Source organism: Lissotriton vulgaris, chromosome 12 (genome assembly GCF_964263255.1).
Source record: "Lissotriton vulgaris chromosome 12, aLisVul1.2, whole genome shotgun sequence".
NCBI lineage: Eukaryota > Metazoa > Chordata > Amphibia > Caudata > Salamandridae > Lissotriton > Lissotriton vulgaris.
In genome coordinates this window covers 682,534,787-682,552,802 of record NC_141700.1, presented here as the reverse complement: position 1 = coordinate 682,552,802, position 18,016 = coordinate 682,534,787, and the positions used below count along the sequence as shown (strand labels likewise).

The window sequence follows — 18,016 nt, the reverse complement described above, 5'->3', positions numbered from 1 at the left end:
TAAATTTAAATTTAAATTTTAAATCAATGTACAATGATGAAATGGATATATATTTTTAAATGTAATGTACCTAGAAATTTTGTATCTAAAAAATCTTTTATTCTGATATATGTTCATATTTATTTGTACGTTGCTTTTATGACAATCGTCGAATAAAGCTTGTTTGACTTGTTCATATCAATTATAAATACAATGTATAATTTTTTTGTTTGACAGCCTTGAAAAAGTTGCAAAAGGCGATGAAACACGTGTCGGCTGTGGCAGAATCAATGCTACTTACAATCTAATGATTGTGATGAAGACCACTTGCTGGACAAATAATTGATGCATGTTGTGTATTAAACTTTTGTACTGACTGTGGATAGTCAGTTATATATTGACTTGGTGCTGTGCTCTGTCTATGTTGTTTCTTGTATGTAAATATATGGAGGATTCTATGTATATCGTTTAGTACTGTGGGTGGCTCGGTACAGCGACATAGAGCACGCTTAGAAAGAGTCATTTTCTATTCTACTTAATACGCAAACATAACGGATGTGCTGGCCATTTTAGCTAACCACTGTCATCACCTGTCTGCTGATTATATTTATAAGTACGTTCCCTAGTGGACATTGGGAGGAAGTGGAGAAGAGCCTAGGGCGAGGTGTGCCGATGTAGGAAAACCTGCTAGGAGCCCCAACCCGACAAGCAGTCTTCCTGGGTAGGGTGTATGTTAGTGGGATGTACCTGATGCACTGCTGGGGAACGAACAGCGATGGGCAGTCCGGTGGATCCTAACACATAGTTGCAGCTCGATTGGGGCCTTTCGTGCCTGGGTTGATAGACCCATACCAAGTCAGGTTTATCCCAGTGAAGAAACTGTAGTGACAACACCACGCACCTCCTCCACCTTATCGATGAATCTCCCTGGTTCTGTGTTTCAGCCTCCTTGATCTTGATTGATGCTAAGAAAGTGCAGTCCGGTGCACTGGCCCTTTCTCCAGCTCATTTTGGAGGGGTGGGCTTAGATACACACTTTCGACGATGGAATGGTCAAGTTACGCTGGCCCCTCTGCTTCCATACACAGCAATGGGCTGCTGTCCCCCTTCTTCCACATCTCGTCTGGGACATGTCAGGGGTGTCCCCTATCACCACTATTATTTGCCTTCTATATGGAACCCTTCACCTAGCGGATGTGACGACATACACTTATTAATGGGCTGCCGATTTGAGAAAGAGGAGCAAGATGATTTTCTAACTGCTTTCGCATGGCTGAAATGAAAGGAAACAGTCAGGATTATTGCAGAAGAAATTCACGGCGACGCGCGTGGGAGCTCTAACTACATTTCACGAGTCTAAAAATCCTAGACCGTTTTTCAATCATTATCAAAAGCTTCCACACGCCCATAACATTCAAACCTCGGTTAATACTATGAATTGAAGAACAGATAATGGACATAGGTCTGCAGCATAATTGAGAGCCCAAACAAAACCAAGTCTGAGTCCTGAAGAGAATCCCGGAATTATTGGGGATTCGAAACGCGTTGGCTGTTGAGTGTGGGGGAAGGTAAAACAGGGAGTGCCACGAGGGGACTGAATAGAAATTATTCCCCCTTTTTCTAGGTTGTCAACACCCTTAAGTAGGATATGAATGCCCACACTCCCACATGCAGGTCAGTAGACATGTGTCTTTGAATGAGCAGTTGTACGCCTTGTGTTTTCAGTGCAAATGCAGGACTGGGTTAATTTCAGGCTGGCACACATAATTTATCAATGTTTGTCATGTGATCATTGGTTTGCTTATATATATTTTTGTCACAAATACCATTTGGTATTATGTGTTGTATATATTGTCTCACAAAAGAAATGGTTATAAATCACGCATACAAATGTGTTGCAATTGTGTGATTTACTAATGTGTTGTTTCCTTTTAAAAGACATATCCAATTGATTTATGAATGTCTTTTTGAATTATCAAAACTAAGCAGAATAAATGCTCAAAAACCTCAGAATTATTGGTCTCAGGTTTATTGCGAATATTTAAATTAAACCTCCCTTGACACCTTTCTGTGATTTCAATATCCTTATTGAAGGCATCACCATAGGAGATCAGGCTCATGAAATAGCCCTCTATGCGGATGACGTCCTACTGGCTGTCACTCAGCCCCACTGATCTCTGCCCCTGCTGTTGACATAACCTGAGCTGTTTGACAGAGTATCTGAGTTTAAGATTAGTGAGTAGAATTCTCAGGCCCTAAACCTCACCGCCTGCAGAGGAAGAGGTCCCAACTCGAGACCCTCTTTCCCATGGTGACACAAGGTGTTCAATACCTAGACATTTAACTGTTTTCCTACTTAGATCATGGAGTGGAGTGCAACTACGCAGCTCTGTTAACCAGCGCCCAATACACAGTCCAGTCTTGGCAAGGTGGCCCCATATCATGGCTTGGGAGGATTGCGGCCATCAAAATGTCCCCTCCTTCCTAAGATTGTTTACCACACGCAGACACTTCCCCTTCAACAATCTCCTCATGTTCTACAGAAGCTGTAACAATTAGTGCCCAGGCATGCCTAGGAAGTGGTCCCACATGCTGGTGGTGGTGGGGTGGTTGGGAGTGGCTCACTTAGTGCAGTGCAGCTGATGTACCTTGTGCCATGGCAGTAGCTCAGTGCAGAAAAACATTGGCGCTTTATCGACAAGGCCATTGTGGGCATACATATAGGGAAAATACCCTGGCTCCTTAAGAAATATCTCCCACCAGTGGTATACATTTCTCGCGTGGCAAGGGCAACAGTTGGGACATGGGACAAACTCAGCTTAGCTAAGCAACTTTCCATGCCTATCTCACTGCTCACACCAATCATATGCAACCCAGATTTTCCCGCTGCGCTACATGGCACGTCTCCCCCCCCTGGCAGGAGGCTCATTGTAAATGGATAGGAGACCTGTTTGTTATCAACGGCTTGCAGGACTTCCCCCAGCTCAAGGTCTCCCTGACACAGAATTTGGCACTATACTACTCTCAAGAACTGGGTAATACATCCTTTAGTATGCCCACCCGCAGGCAGATCCCTTACTCCCTTCGAGAAGTGACTTCTCTCTAGCCATGCCAATGAACTCATCCTCTTTGATATTTTTTACCTTCTTTATTGTGCTTCCTAATGCCACCACTTCCCCTGCCCGTTCACGCTGAGAACCGGAGTGTGAACAGTAGTTCTTCAACAAAGAATGGTCAGATATACTATGACCAGCCCCTACCTCCTCCCGCAGAGCCTCACGGAAAGAGAGCCTCCTTAAAATTTTGCATCCACTGGTCCTATACACCAGCACACACTGCTATGTGGAAATGCCAACAGGATGATAGTTGATTTTGCCATTGTAACCACACAGCCACATTGATCCGCCACTTATGGCATGGTCCCAAACTACACCGTTATTGGGCTGATGTCCAAGTGGACATTGATAAAATGTTTCACACTGAGCTACCACGCTTTCCCCGCTACATTCTACTGGGTCACCCCAATGGGCTGACCCATCCCTTGCGGACTGCTAGGGGGAGGGCCATCATCCTGCACTATGTGCAGCCTAATGGGTTCTCTTATCGAGATGGGGCACGAAAGCAGCACCAATGCACATGGACTGCCTATACAAGTCATCGGACTTCCTGGGCATAGAGAAATTGATGGTGTTTGTCAAGCATAAGCTCCTCCAATTTAAGAAAGCCTGGGTCCCCTGCCTTCAGCTCCTGGCTCAGAGCTTTCGAGAGTTAACCTGACATGCGTACATGTGGGTGCTCTGTCTCACAGCAGAGATCCCCAGCCAGACATAGCCAGCCCCCTATGACGACCCCTTGATTGAACTGTATTGGGAAACCCTAATGCGAGCGAGCATCACCCTTTCCCTACTCATTCCTGCCTTCATCCCCCCCAAGCATACCTGTGGACATTTGAATACTCTCCCTCCCCCTTTCCTTTCCCAACCCCTTGCCTGATGGGTTTTTTCTGGATCTTTTTCCTTGCTGGCCAGTGGTTGTAGCCAAGTAGATATGTATGTGGTTTTGCTTTCTCTTCATAGGAAAAACAATAAAATTGATGTAATCCTAAAAAATACATATTTTAGGAGCACAGGTCCAAACATTGTAGCTATATAAACAAAAAGTAAATTTTCCTAACATCAGGTTTCCCAGAAAGTGTAATCCCTTAAGTGAAACATAAAGCCAGCCTCTGCCCCTGGATTCACACAGTGAGAACATTTCTCATGTGGTGACAGCAGCAAATATGCATCCTTTAGATGAGGAATGCTACCAAAGCCACTAAAAAATGAGCATTAGATGGAATATTATGCTTACACACTTTCTAGAAAGTTCGTAATGACAAGGTTGAGTGGAAATAGCCGCTTCAAAAAGTTAACAGCACATAAATGGTGACTATATTTAATTTCAAAGGTGAGATCAAAACATAATGCTTTATGTTAGAAACCTGTCACGTCTTGTATACTTGTTATTCTTGTCTTGAAGGTATTTGCATGTTTATATTCTGTTTGTGACACTGTACAGTCATGCTTGATTCAATTGATCTCTTTATGTGTATTTCGGCACAAATACTAATAAATAGTTGTCGTGGTCCTACAAAGAGATAGGCCTATCTGGCATTGACCGTGAATTTAGAATGAGGGTGGTATGCCTTAGCAAAATATAATATTTTCTTTGTCGGATTTTCTTTTCAGTATTGTTAAGATCCTGTACTGCTGAAACTACCTCAAGTGATTGTGCATGTCACGCATTGATTTTTGACCAGCCGGATAGGAAACAAAACTGGATAAATAGCTTTAACAACCGAGTTTTGTGTAAACTCGTTTGCCTTGCGTGATTTGCTATCTGATGCTACATCAGTCTCAACACATATGGTGAAAGGAAACCAGCCTATCTTTATTATTGTGGTTGAGGTGCCTCAAAGGAAAGGGCTGAGACAAGTGGGGGCCTCAGACATGGGCACTTAACAAATATAAGATGGTGGTTCTGGGTAGTTCAAGGCAAGTCAAAGGCAGGCAACTGTGAAAGGTAATAGGACACGCAACCAAAAGCCCCAGCAGGATTCCTCCGAGGATTTAAAGGAACAATGGCATGATTTGCTGCCAGTGAGATCCTAGATGTTTTAATTAGGAGTGCACAAGAACATGTACACAGTTTCTAATTCCATACTAAGTGAAGCTGTGTAGCTTCTATGTTTTTGTTAGAATACACTTAAAAAGGTGCTTGTTGTCTCCACAACCCGTTTTGAAAGCAAAATCCTGATACAATGGAGTTGCACTTCAACATTTGCAGTGCACTATTTATGGAACTTCTTTGGGAGCTAACTATCCTGCCAACATTTTTAAAATAGCAGACTATTTACTCGCAAAGTAGGATCCAAAACCTACTTTATATAGATGTATTTTTGCAAATGTTATTAAGTTTCAAAAACTATTAATAGAATTTGAGAAAGTTCTCTTAAGCAAGTCTTGCAGTGGATAAGACTCTATTTTAGCAGGCCTAGGAAATGGGCTGAGGCGGGGAGTATTTACAGTTTTGACATCTCCATACAGGTGCACTTGTCCAGCAGTGTACTTTTCCCTGAATAACAAGAGAAAAGGAAATGTATGCTGAATCTTCTTAACTACCAACTTGCCATCCTGACAATGCCAAGTGTACAATAAATGATTGAGGCTGTCCCTAGGTGTTTTATGCAGTCTGCCCCTCAGCCTTATACCCCAAGAAAAATCAGCACTGAATCCAGAGTTGATCTTAGGATGCAAAAATGCCAGAAGTAAAGCAAACAGATAGTATTTAAACTCACATTAAACACGGTGTACTGGAGATAACAACTAAAGTGTTTCTGGCATATTAAGTTAAACTGCATCTGGTTTAAGACTCAGACCACTTCCGTTTAGCATTTACTTTACCAGCACCAACATAATCATGGTAATACATTAAAAATGCTTCCCTCAAATTAGAAACATAAAATAACATAAATGTGTCCACCTAGCACTTTGTCTTCCTGTGGTATATCATACATAATGGCTCCACATCACTTTTTTCTGCAAAGTCTGAAAAGTCAATGTCTTTCAGAGAGGTGTATATGAATATCATAAAAACCTTAGATGTCATGAAAGTTCTAAAAAAGGAATATTTTGTTTTTGATGTCCTTTATGATCTATAAAGGGCTGCATATTGGGGCAGCAATAAAAGGTTTTTCCATAATGGTAGCCTCTGGTCATGTAAGTAAATCATCTGTATAGCTATGAAACTAGATTCTTTATACACTTAGCAAATCATGAAAAGGCTTCATAAACATGTTAAAACATACTGGTGATGGAGGAATCACTCTGGACTCCACAAACTGTTTCCTACATTAGTGTAGAAACTTCACCTTTGATCACCTGAGATGTTCAATTTGCCATGTAATGTTTAAACCACAATTAGCAAAATGCTAATGTTTTGACAAGAGCTGCTTCAACAAAATATGATTATCATGAATGGTGTTGAAATCAGACAAAAGGTCCAAAAGCACCAGAAGTGTGGCTCACTCCTGATCGGTGATCTCAAGCAGCCGCTTTTGCATCTCCAAAAGATCCATCTCCATACCTCGGGCAAGTCAAAAACCTGACTGAATACCACCCAGTAGGTCATATGTCTACAGATGCAAAGATAGTTATTTAGTAAGCAAATGTTGAGGTGCCTTGGAAAGGAAATGGGGCCCTGCAAAAGGTCTATAAATGTTGGGTCAGCTAGACGCAACTTAATTTTTTTTAGCAGAGTAATCCAGTTATAGTTGAAACATTCATAAACTGTGTGTCCATTACAGAGGTACTTACAATTTGTCGTGATGACTAGGATGAGGGATTGCTTTGGCTCAGAATTTGTATTGATGAGCCAAGAACACTGATATCGCTCTTTTCACAATTTCACACACACTTCCCTGTCTAAATAATTGAAAACATCTTGTAACCAAGGGGGGTCAATGAATACTGAATCCCTCCAACTTGAGTCCCTGACATTCAAGCATGAGTGATGTTTGAAACAGTCACTCTCCAGCAGTGTTTTAGGACCTTGAACTATCTTCCTTTAACTCCACACATGACCATATGCGTAGCCATCTTCAAAAAGCGAATTAAAGTCTTCCTCTTCCCTCTAACCGTTTGGTTAATGCTTGCCTAAAACTATTACACCTAATATTCATTGCAATAACCTCCTCAATCCCTATTGTTGCCACCTGTGACAGAAAAAATGTTGGTTGAGACAAGGCAGAGGCCAAGCGGCCAGATCAAGTATAAAAGAGAACTACGCACTGGCTTCTGGAACAGGTTCCTGAGAACAGCCAACAAAATGTTTGGGCTCTTTTATTGTGATCACCTCCTTCAGCACTTCCAAATGTTCCCTGGGTGGTTACTAGCCTCTGGACTTCATGTATTGAAAATTTGACATCACACTGACAACGTTTTCTGAGACTTTAGCAACCTAATTTTGGGGATTTTGCCTCCTCCCAGTGACTGAGTCTAAGTTAGTGATTAATTTTTTAATACTGAAGTATAACATTTTGATGGGCGGCTATTATTTTTTTCTCTCCAAAGCCAGCTTAAGTGTGACATTACCATAACATATCTTGCTTGATAAAGGAACTTTATAATTTAACTTAACCAGTCCTTAGGTTATTTTAATAAGGACAAATCAAAATCTCTTATCAGAGGTTCCAATGAAGAATTTAAGTTCATCCTCACTCAACACCGAGCTTGGTGCCCTAGCTTCCGGGACTTGGTCCAAAAAGAAGGAAGAAAAATTATAGTCTGATATGTATGTAACTGGGTTGATATGTTCCTGGGGATGAACTCTCAGAAGTAGGAATCCTATCCAGTGGATGACCCTTGATATCTGTCAGGCCCATCATCCAATGGTTTAATCAACTACCTCCCAATGAATTAAAATAGACTTTCTGGCCAAATATTAAAGTTAGCAGCTTTCACAGGTAGTTGATGACAGCCCAAGAGAGTATTGCCATGTTCTGAAATTTAATCTTTAGTGACGACTCTGATTTAACTAGGGAGTAGTTGAAGGCAGACAACCATCTAGTAGGACTATGGGGCATTAGGAACATTTTAGAAGCTACCACCTCATAGTCCAAATCTTGAGTCAAGGGAAGTTAGTGGAATTTCAGATTGTTGTTATCAGCATTACACCTCCTGATTTTAAAGGAAATGACATAAATATCCATAGGTGAAAGCTCCTTAAACTTTGGTCGAGAGATTTCCAGAATTACCTAATCCCTTTCAATTAGCAACATCTGAATATTATAGTAATATGTTACCACTGGTCTGGTGTTAATGTGGGCCAACCGAAGCTCAGGCAGAGGGCTGTTTCTGTCCCAGCTTCCTACGGTTGCCTACTTTATTGTCTCCTTTCTCAATCCTGTTTAGGCTATGCAGGCTGAGTAATATTCTTGAAGAACAGTTGTTTGTTCTATTCAAGCCTAGAACCACTTTGCTTGAGTAAATGGATACCAAATTCTTTAGGTGCCAGAAACATGACCCTACAATATCTGAAGACTTATTTTCCAGGGTTATCTGTTGGGTGCACAAAAATGGGGCAAGGATCTTACTGCACAATTTCTCACATTCAACTAACTTAGTTGAGGTACACCCTCAACAATTTGCAGCCTCCTAGAGGTGTAGCAATGCTTGTTATGATTCATTGATTGTTAATGTAATTAGTGTTGCTTTTGTGCTGCAGTGGGACAAATGTTAGTGTCTTTTAGTGTGTACACTTCTGTAGCTATAATCACTGATATTTTGTATTAATGCGTAGGTCTTGGCAAATTACTTTGGAAGTACTCTGAATGTCTTGGATTTTCTGAGTATTCATAACTCAGTGAAAGTGAAACTGATGTAAATGTCAGCCTATTGATCATAGAGAGGAGAGGACAATGAAACACTCATATTCATTTCTAATCTCTGCACTGAATGGCAGGCTCGTTTTGACTGTGCAACTTCTTTAGACTATTTGAAGCTCTACCTGGCAGTGCAGTATTTGCCTCATTTTTCAACCGTGTATTTTAGTAACTGTTGTCATCAATTTGTCTATTGCAGATGCTCACAAATGATTAGAAATTGAGGTACTGGTTGACTGGGGTGTAAGCCCAGGCCAAGCAGCAACAACAATCCTAGTCAGGGTAAGGCACAAGCAACCCCAAATTAACCCATATTCAACCCTTTGGTGTCTTAACACAAAGCAGTCAGGCTTAAGTTAGAGGCAATGTGTAAAACAATTCCACTTCAAACAGTAAAACTGTGAAAGCATTATACAAAAACAAACCCACACCAACTTACAAAACAGAGATGTATGGTCTGGTTCATTCAATTTGAAATGCTTTATTCGGTATATAAAAATATAACTGTTAGAACCGGCTGTCTCTAGTTGGCAGAGGTATACACTTCTGACAAATAGGGACACTCCTTTTCTAGTCAGGGCAAGGGGATCACACCCTTCGATAACCCCTGCTCACCCCCTTGGTAGCTTGGCAGAGCAGAACAGGCTTATCTCAGAGGCTGTGTGTTAAGCAATTATGACCACATACAGTAATACAGTGAATACACTACAAATGGACACGACACAGTAGTATTATAAAAATAAGTAGGTAGTTTCTTCTTTAGTACAAAGTCTTTAGTATCAAGCGAATCTTCTTCTTGGAAACACAGTTCTTAGCAACAGGGTAACTCACACGAGAGCTACACGACGTCGAGGCAAAGTTAATCCACAGGTTCGGCGTCGACCGCGAGGAGCGCTACGTCGAGCCTGGAGTCACACGGACCCCCAACAACACAGTACCTTTAGGAAAATGAAGCACACGATGACCAGCGGCGTCGAGCAATCCGGCGTCGCGCCTTCGGTGTCGATCAGGCCCCAGCAGGCGTCGTCGATGATGCGGTTGCACAGAGTGAGCAGCGCTCACGGCGTCGAAGGGCACACAGTTGATGCGATCAGCAGCGGTGCAGACACGAGGTCCTCTGGAGCTAGAGCCGTACTCCCACTCACTGGCGTTGCTGCTGGCGTCGGTCGGGCCCGGCGTCCGGTCGTCGTGATTGCTGGTTCTTTCAGAGGTGCTGGATGCACGCTTCCAGCAAAGAGCACTTTAGCAGATGAAGTCTTTTAGCCCTGTGACTTCGGCAGGAGACTGGCACTCTTCCAGTCCTTGGAGATTTTCTTAGCAAGCGTGAGAGTACACACACAGTTCCTCTCTCCTGGTTCCTTGGCGAAAATAAAGAAGCACTGCAGGATTCCCCCAACAACAGCACACTGGCAGAAGGGGTAGGCAGTCCTTAGATCAGCAGGCCTCTTGTCCTTGGTTACAGGGTTCCTTGTCAGAAGTGATCAAAATTCTTGGTTCAGGGGTCCTTCTCTTATACCCCTTTCTGGCTTTGATCCCATTGCCCATGCCGGGGATTTCCCAACATCCTGGGTCTGTTGTGGGCGGAGCCAGGCAGAAGCACCTGGCCTATTCACTGAGCAGGGCTGGGTCCTCAGACGCCCAGCAGGAGGTGAAGCCAGCATTGACACTAGCAGGAGCAGAGCTATCGGCCTCCTGGCAGGAGGTGGGGCTAGGATCGTCCATGGCAGGCACAGAGCCATCAGCCGCTTGGCAGGAGGTGGAGCCAGCATTGTATCAGGCAAGGCAGGCTATCAACAACTACTCTCCCCCTACTCTCAACGTAAATGTCCCACTCATCCCACACTGACTCATCCAGACCTGTGGAGCCACCCAGCTCCTGTCACTCACACGCAAGACCAGCAGAAACCAGATATGGTTAGACAAGAAAATAGACACTTTCTAAAAGTGCTATTTTCAAACCCAGAGTCCAAAAACCATCCACACCAACGGACGCGTAATTAGACCCCGAGTTCAGGGATACCAAACTCGACATTGCACCATGCTCCCCGAGCCAGCTAGGATCATAGCATTAATAATCCCGGCGGCCAATTCTAATTAATGGAGAGCAGGCTACCTCACAATAGTGAAGAACGAAGATGGCGGTAATTCACTATTAGGACATGCCAACTTGGTCAGGCGTGTCCTACCTGAGACTTCCAATGCACCCTGCCCGCGGGCCTACCATAGGGGTGACTAACATGAAGCCAAGGGAAGGTTTGGGGGGCTGGCAAGTAGGTATACTTGCGCAGCCGGTGTGACAGTACCAGACTGCATGTGGGTCTCGCAATGACCGACCCGTAGACATTCTTTTACGAGGCCGCTCCTGTGGGTGGCACAACACGTGCTGCAAGCCCACAAGCAACATTTGTATTTACAAGCCCCGGCACTCCGGGTGCACTAGACTAGGGACTGATAGTAAACCAAATAAGCCAAATATGGATACAATAGATACATCAATTTAACATAGGGAGCACTTGCGCTGTGGCACTGATCAGCAGTGGCACCGCGCCCAAAAAATATACCAGCAAAACATCGTAAAACAGTAGAGGCAAACAGAAAAAATGGAGGAGAGACTCAAGCCAATGATGTCAGGTCTAACACGTGTCCCCTCCAGCTGAAATGTGGGGAGAACTACCCTTGACCTAGGGAGTCCTCATCACTAAGGCGGAAAAATCGGGACAGACCATCAGCATTGGCGTGATCTGTACCAGGGCGGTGTTCCACCGTAAAGTCCATCCCCTGTAGAGAAATGTACCACCTCAACAGTTTCGGATTCTCACTCCTCATCTGCATCAACCATCTGAGGGGCCTGTGGTCTGTCTGAACCCGGAAGTGAGTCCCAAACAGGTAGGGTCTTAGCTTCTTCAGCGCCCAGACCACAGCAAATGCTTCTCTCTCTATCGCACTCCACCTCGTTTCCCTGGGAAGTAACCTCCTACTGATGAAGGCTACAGGCAAGTCTCGGCCCTCTTCATTCACCTGAGCTAGAACCGCCCCCACGCCATGCTCTGAAGCGTCCGTCTGAACAATGAATTCTTTCGAAAAGTCGGGTGCCTGGAGTATAGGTGCTGTGCACATTGCAGTTTTCAGGGTGTCAAAGGCCGTTTGACAGGCATCAGTCCAGATCACGTTTCGTGGCTGCTTCCTGGAAGTCAGCGACGTCAAGGGGTGCACAATATTGCTGTAATCCTTGACAAACCTCCTGTAGTAACCTGTGAGTCCTAAGAAGGCTCTCACCTGAGTTTGGGTTTTGGGCGGCGCCCAAGCCAGGATGGTATCAATCTTGGGTTGCAGGGGGGCAACCTTGCCGCTCCCTACTTGGTGCCCCAAGTACACCACCGAACCCTGCCCAATCTGGCACTTACTGGCTTTGATTGTGAGGCCTGCTCCGCGCAGGGCCAACAACACTTCCTGGAGGTGGCGCAAGTGTTCCTCCCAGCTGGCGCTGAATACTGCGATGTCGTCCAGGTAGGCGGCACTGAAATCCTCCAGTCCAGCCAAGACCTGGTTGACCAACCTCTGGAAGGTGGCAGGGGCATTCTTCATCCCAAAGGGCATCACCCGGAACTGGTATAGCCCATCTGGTGTGGAGAATGCTGATCTCTCCTTTGCCCCATCAGTCAAGGCGATCTGCCAGTACCCAGACGTTAAATCAAACGTACTAAGGTACCGGGCAGCCCCCAACCGATCGATGAGCTCATCAGCTCTGGGGATGGGGTGCGCGTCAGTCTTCGTGACCGAATTGAGCCCTCGGTAGTCCACGCAGAACCGGAGTTCTGGTGAAGCACCAGGCGCTGCAGCCTTCGGGACCAAGACCACTGGGCTGGCCCAAGGACTGCTAGAGGACTCAATCACCCCTAACGCGAACATTTTGGAGACCTCCTCCTTAATGTACGCTCTGACCTTGTCAGTCACCCTGTAAGCCTTGTGCTTCACAGGAGGGCTGTCTCAGGTGTCAACGTCATGGACACACCAATGAGTGACACCCGGAACCAAGGAAAACAGATCCGGGAATTGTCCCAACAGTTGGCAACAATCCTGTTTCTGCTCAAGGGTCAGTGTGTCAGAGAGGACCACGCCATCCACCGATCCATCTTGCTCTTTAGCACACAGGAGGTCAGGAAGAGGCTCACTCTCCTCCTCCATTCCATCATCTGTAGCTAGGAGCATGCCCACTTCGGACCTTTCTAAGTGGGGCTTCAAACGGTTGACATGCAGGACCCGCAAGGGGTTCCTGGGAGATTTCAAGTCCACCAGGTAGGTGACATCGCTCTTCTTCTCCACAACCTTAAACGGTCCAGTCCACCTGTCCTTGAGCGCACAAGGTTCCACAGGGGACATGACCCACACTTCCTGACCAGGCTGAAGCTCTACCAGAGTGGCATTCCGGTCGTACCAACGCTTCATCTCCTCCTGGCTGGCCTCCAGATTTGCCTGAGCAAGTTCTCTGAAGCGCCGAGTCTGGTTCCGAAAGGCCAGCATGTAGCTGTATACATCCTGGGGAGGTTTCCTGGGAGATTGCTCCCAGCCTTCCTTGACCAGACTCAAAGGTCCTCTTACCGGGTGACCGTATAAAAGCTCAAAGGGGCTGAACCCTAGAGCCTTCTGCGGCACCTCACGGTAAGCAAACAACAGGCATGGCAAGAGGACGTCCCATTTCCGCCTCATTGGTTCTTCAAGACCCATAATCATGCCTTTCAGGGTCCGGTTGAATCTATCAACCAGCCCGTTTCCTTGAGGGTGGTAAGGAGTGGTGAACTTGTAGGTTACCCCACACTCCTTCCACAGAGACTTCATATAGTTCGAAATGAAGTTGGTGCCTCGGTCTGACACCACCTCTCTGGGGAACCCCATCCGGGAGAAAACACCCATCAGTGCCCGTCCTACCACGGGGGCCATCACTGTTCTGAGAGGGATGGCTTCCGGGTACCTTGTGGCATGGTCCACCAAGACCAGGATGAACCTGTTGCCCAGGGCCGTCTTGGGGTCCAGGGGCCCAACAATGTCAATACCCACCCGGTCAAAGGGGGTGCTGACCACTGGAAAAGGTTGGAGGGGAGCCTTCTGCTTCCTTCTGCTTTTCCCACTTGCCTGGCAAGTGCGACAAGTCTTGCAATGGATGTCTACATCCCTACGCATCTGAGGCCAATAAAAATAGGTGACAAGCCTGTCATAGGTCTTGTCCTGCCCCAGATGTCCAGCTAACGGAACGTCATGAGCCAACCACAGTAGGAAGGCTCTGAAGCGCTGGGGTACCACCAGCACACGGGCTGACCCAGGCTCAGCAGCCTTAGGCTCGCTATACAGGAGGTCGTTCTCCCAGTACACAAAATGTGACCCTGACTGATCACCTGAGGATTGGGCTGAGGCCTGCTGCCTCATGCCCACGAGAGAAGGGCACACTTTCTGTTCCGCACAGAATTCCTCCCTGGAGGGACCACCATCCTGCTGCCAGTGGGTCAGCTCGGGCAGGTCTCCCAGTTCGGCAATTTGTTCCCCTGTGGGCTCCAGGGCATCCCCCTCAGGGTCTACCTCCTCCTGGGCCACGGGAACTATGGGGGCCGGTTTCCCGCGCCTCCTGCCTCTTCTCTTCACAGCTGGGTCCTGGGCCGTACTTTCAGGCTCCGGGACCCCATCAACACCCTTACTTGCTGTCATGGATCGAGTGGTTGCACACACCCACTCTGGCACACCCAACATTTTCAAGTGCGCCGCTCTCTCCACCTTAGCCCAAGGGGAGTCTTCTAAATCATTGCCCAGGAGACAATCGACAGGCATGGCGGGCCTCACAGCAACCTGAAGAGTACCTGAAACTCCCCCCCATTCAAAGGAAACCTGAGCCACCTCACACTCTTTCTGGGAGTTGTCGGCAGCTATCACGGGGTAGAATGCGTGGGAAACCACCTGCTCTCTGGACACTAAGTGACACTTGACAGCCGTCACACTCGCTCCGGTGTCTCTGAGAGCTTCCACTCTATGGCCATTAATGGTCACCCACTGCCTATATTTACTAGTGTTACTAGGCAGAGGGGGTGGAGGGACCATTTGCATGTCTCCTAGCGAGACCAGGGACATTTCTGCGGGACCCCTCCCACCATGGACAACCATCTCCTCCCCTCCCAAGGCTACACTCGCCAACTGACGTGGGGGGGTGCACGCGGCGGTGCATTCGAATCCTTTTTGGGACACTGGGGGTCATAAAACCGGTGTCCCACCTGCCCACAACCGTAGCAGGTTACGGGGCCCCTATGAACAGGTTTACCCATCGGGGCCCCGGGCTTCTTCTCAGGGGGAGGCTGGGAACCTTTCCCTTGGTTCCCTTGGGGATTACTTTGGGGCCCTTTCTGAGACTCCTTCTGTTTACCCTTGTCCCCCCCACTCTTCTGCTGGGGACCCTGCCCACCTTTGGCTGAGTCTCCCACTGGACCCTTGTGGACCCTGGTACTGACCCAGCGGTCCGCCTCCTCAGCAAGTTTTCTAGGGTTAGATATCTTGCTATCAATCAGGTGCTGGTGCAGCTCTGGAAAACAGTTATTAGACAAGTGCTCCCACGCAAACAAATCATAAAGTGCTTCATAACTTTTCACTTTGCTGCCCTTTACCCAACCATCCATGGCTCTGCAGAAATAAGACACATATTCAACCCACGTCATACCAGGCAACTTCTTACATTCTCTAAAAGCTTGTCTGTACTTCTTGGGGGTTAGGCCATACCGCAACATTAAAGCATCTTTCATATGAGCATACGACATCCTATCCGCAACAGGCATGTCGAACAGGGTATCTCTTCCCTCATTCACAAAGCGACCCCACAACCCCGCTCCCCAATTCTTCTCAGGGACCTGGTGGGCCAACAATGCTAACTCATATGCTTTAAACCATTGAACAATATCTTCATTCCTATTGTAATCTTTGATCACATCTTTCGGAAAGTAAAACTTACTTTCTGCAGGCTCAGATGGAATGCTGCTACCAGAGGGATTCAACTCTAACTTTTTAGCTTGGATATCCAGCTCCCTCAACCTGGCTTCACGCTCCAAAGCTAACTTCTCTCGTTCAAACTCTAACTTTTTGATCTCCAAATCAGCTTCTCTTCTACCTCTTGCATTTTCTAACTCCAACTGCCCATTTATCTTTAGCCTTGCCATTTCCATGTTGTAAGCTCGCTCTTTCGCCCTTTCTTCTCTTTCTTCAGGGGAAAGACCTTTGGAGGAAACACTGCTACCGGGAGAGGACACAGGCCCATTCACTGGCACCTCCTCATCCCCTTCCTCTGTGGGTACCACCACCACATCAGAGGGATCGCTGGACTCCCACCAGGCCTGTAATGCTTTACGAAAATCATCTTTTCTCGAGAGGCCTGTGGTAGGAACTTTAAACCGGTCGCAAAAGTGTTTCAGCTCATCCTTCTTGTATTTCTTAAGCTTATTCCTCTCAAACTCCTCCACAACAACGACAGGGGTAGTGACTCCGTTGTCACTCATGGTCAAAACTGGCAGTGTTCAAAAAATCAAGTTTCAGAAAAGCGGAGAACAAAAATAGGATCCTCCCCAATTAGATTGTGACTGCGTTATGGTCTGCTTTCACTATGTAGCGCACACTAATCACTGTACATGGGTCATAAATGCAAGGTCCAAATCCTCACCGCTGCATCCAATGTTAGAACCGGCTGTCTCTAGTTGGCAGAGGTATACACTTCTGACAAATAGGGACATTCCTTTTCTAGTCAGGGCAAGGGGATCACACCCTTCGATAACCCCTGCTCACCCCCTTGGTAGCTTGGCAGAGCAGAACAGGCTTATCTCAGAGGCTGTGTGTTAAGCAATTATGACCACATACAGTAATACAGTGAATACACTACAAATGGACACGACACAGTAGTATTATAAAAATAAGTATTTTTATATAAGGCTTAGCACAAGACCAAATAACGACAAAACTGTACACAATCGGAATAAATACGTTGGGAAGGAAAAAGGATAGTTCAAAGGTAGTTTCTTCTTTAGCACAAAGTCTTTAGTATCAAGCGAATCTTCTTCTTGGAAACACAGTTCTTAGCAACAGGGTAACTCACACGGGAGCTACACGACGTCGAGGCAAAGTTAATCCACAGGTTCGGCGTCGACCGCGAGGAGCGCTACGTCGAGCCTGGAGTCACACGGACCCCCAACAACACAGTACCTTTAGGAAAATGAAGCACACGATGACCAGCGGCGTCAAGCAATCCGGCGTCGCGCCTTCGGTGTCAATCAGGCCCCAGCAGGCGTCGTCGATGATGCGGTTGCACAGAGTGAGCAGCGCTCACGGCGTCGAAGGGCACACAGTTGATGCGATCAGCAGCGGTGCAGACACGAGGTCCTCTGGAGCTAGAGCCGTACTCCCACTCACTGGCGTTGCTGCTGGCGTCGGTCGGGCCCGGGGTCCGGTCGTCGTGATTGCTGGTTCTTTCAGAGGTGCTGGATGCACGCTTCCAGCAAAGAGCACTTTAGCAGATGAAGTCTTTTAGCCCTGTGACTTCGGCAGGAGACTGGCACTCTTCCAGTCCTTGGAGATTTTCTTAGCAAGCGTGAGAGTACACACACAGTTCCTCTCTCCTGGTTCCTTGGCGAAAATAAAGAAGCACTGCAGGATTCCCCCAACAACAGCACACTGGCAGAAGGGGTAGGCAGTCCTTAGATCAGCAGGCCTCTTGTCCTTGGTTACAGGGTTCCTTGTCAGAAGTGATCTAAATTCTTGGTTCAGGGGTCCTTCTCTTATACCCCTTTCCGGCTTTGATCCCTTTGTCCATGCCGGGGATTTCCCAACATCCTGGGTCTGTTGTGGGCGGAGCCAGGCAGAAGCACCTGGCCTATTCACTGAGCAGGGCTGGGTCCTCAGACGCCCAGCAGGAGGTGGAGCCAGCATTGACACTGGCAGGAGCAGAGCTATCGGCCTCCTGGCAGGAGGTGGGGCTAGGATCGTCCATGGCAGGCACAGAGCCATCAGCCGCTTGGCAGGAGGTGGAGCCAGCATTGTATCAGGCAAGGCAGGCTATCAACAACTACTCTCCCCCTACTCTCAACGTAAATGTCCCACTCA

At 46.8% G+C, this 18,016-nt stretch overlaps 1 long non-coding RNA gene across 2 annotated transcripts in view; it reads left to right on the top strand.

The window, feature by feature from the left end:
• LOC147678001 (uncharacterized) overlaps positions 1-2,039 on the top strand; it is a 158,962-nt gene extending 156,923 nt beyond the window's left edge. For both annotated transcript variants that reach the window (XR_015302577.1, XR_015302578.1), the window contains one exon: positions 217-2,039. This is a non-coding gene — a long non-coding RNA (uncharacterized LOC147678001). The remainder of the gene's footprint in view (positions 1-216) is intronic.
• The last annotated feature ends 15,977 nt before the right edge of the window (positions 2,040-18,016 follow it).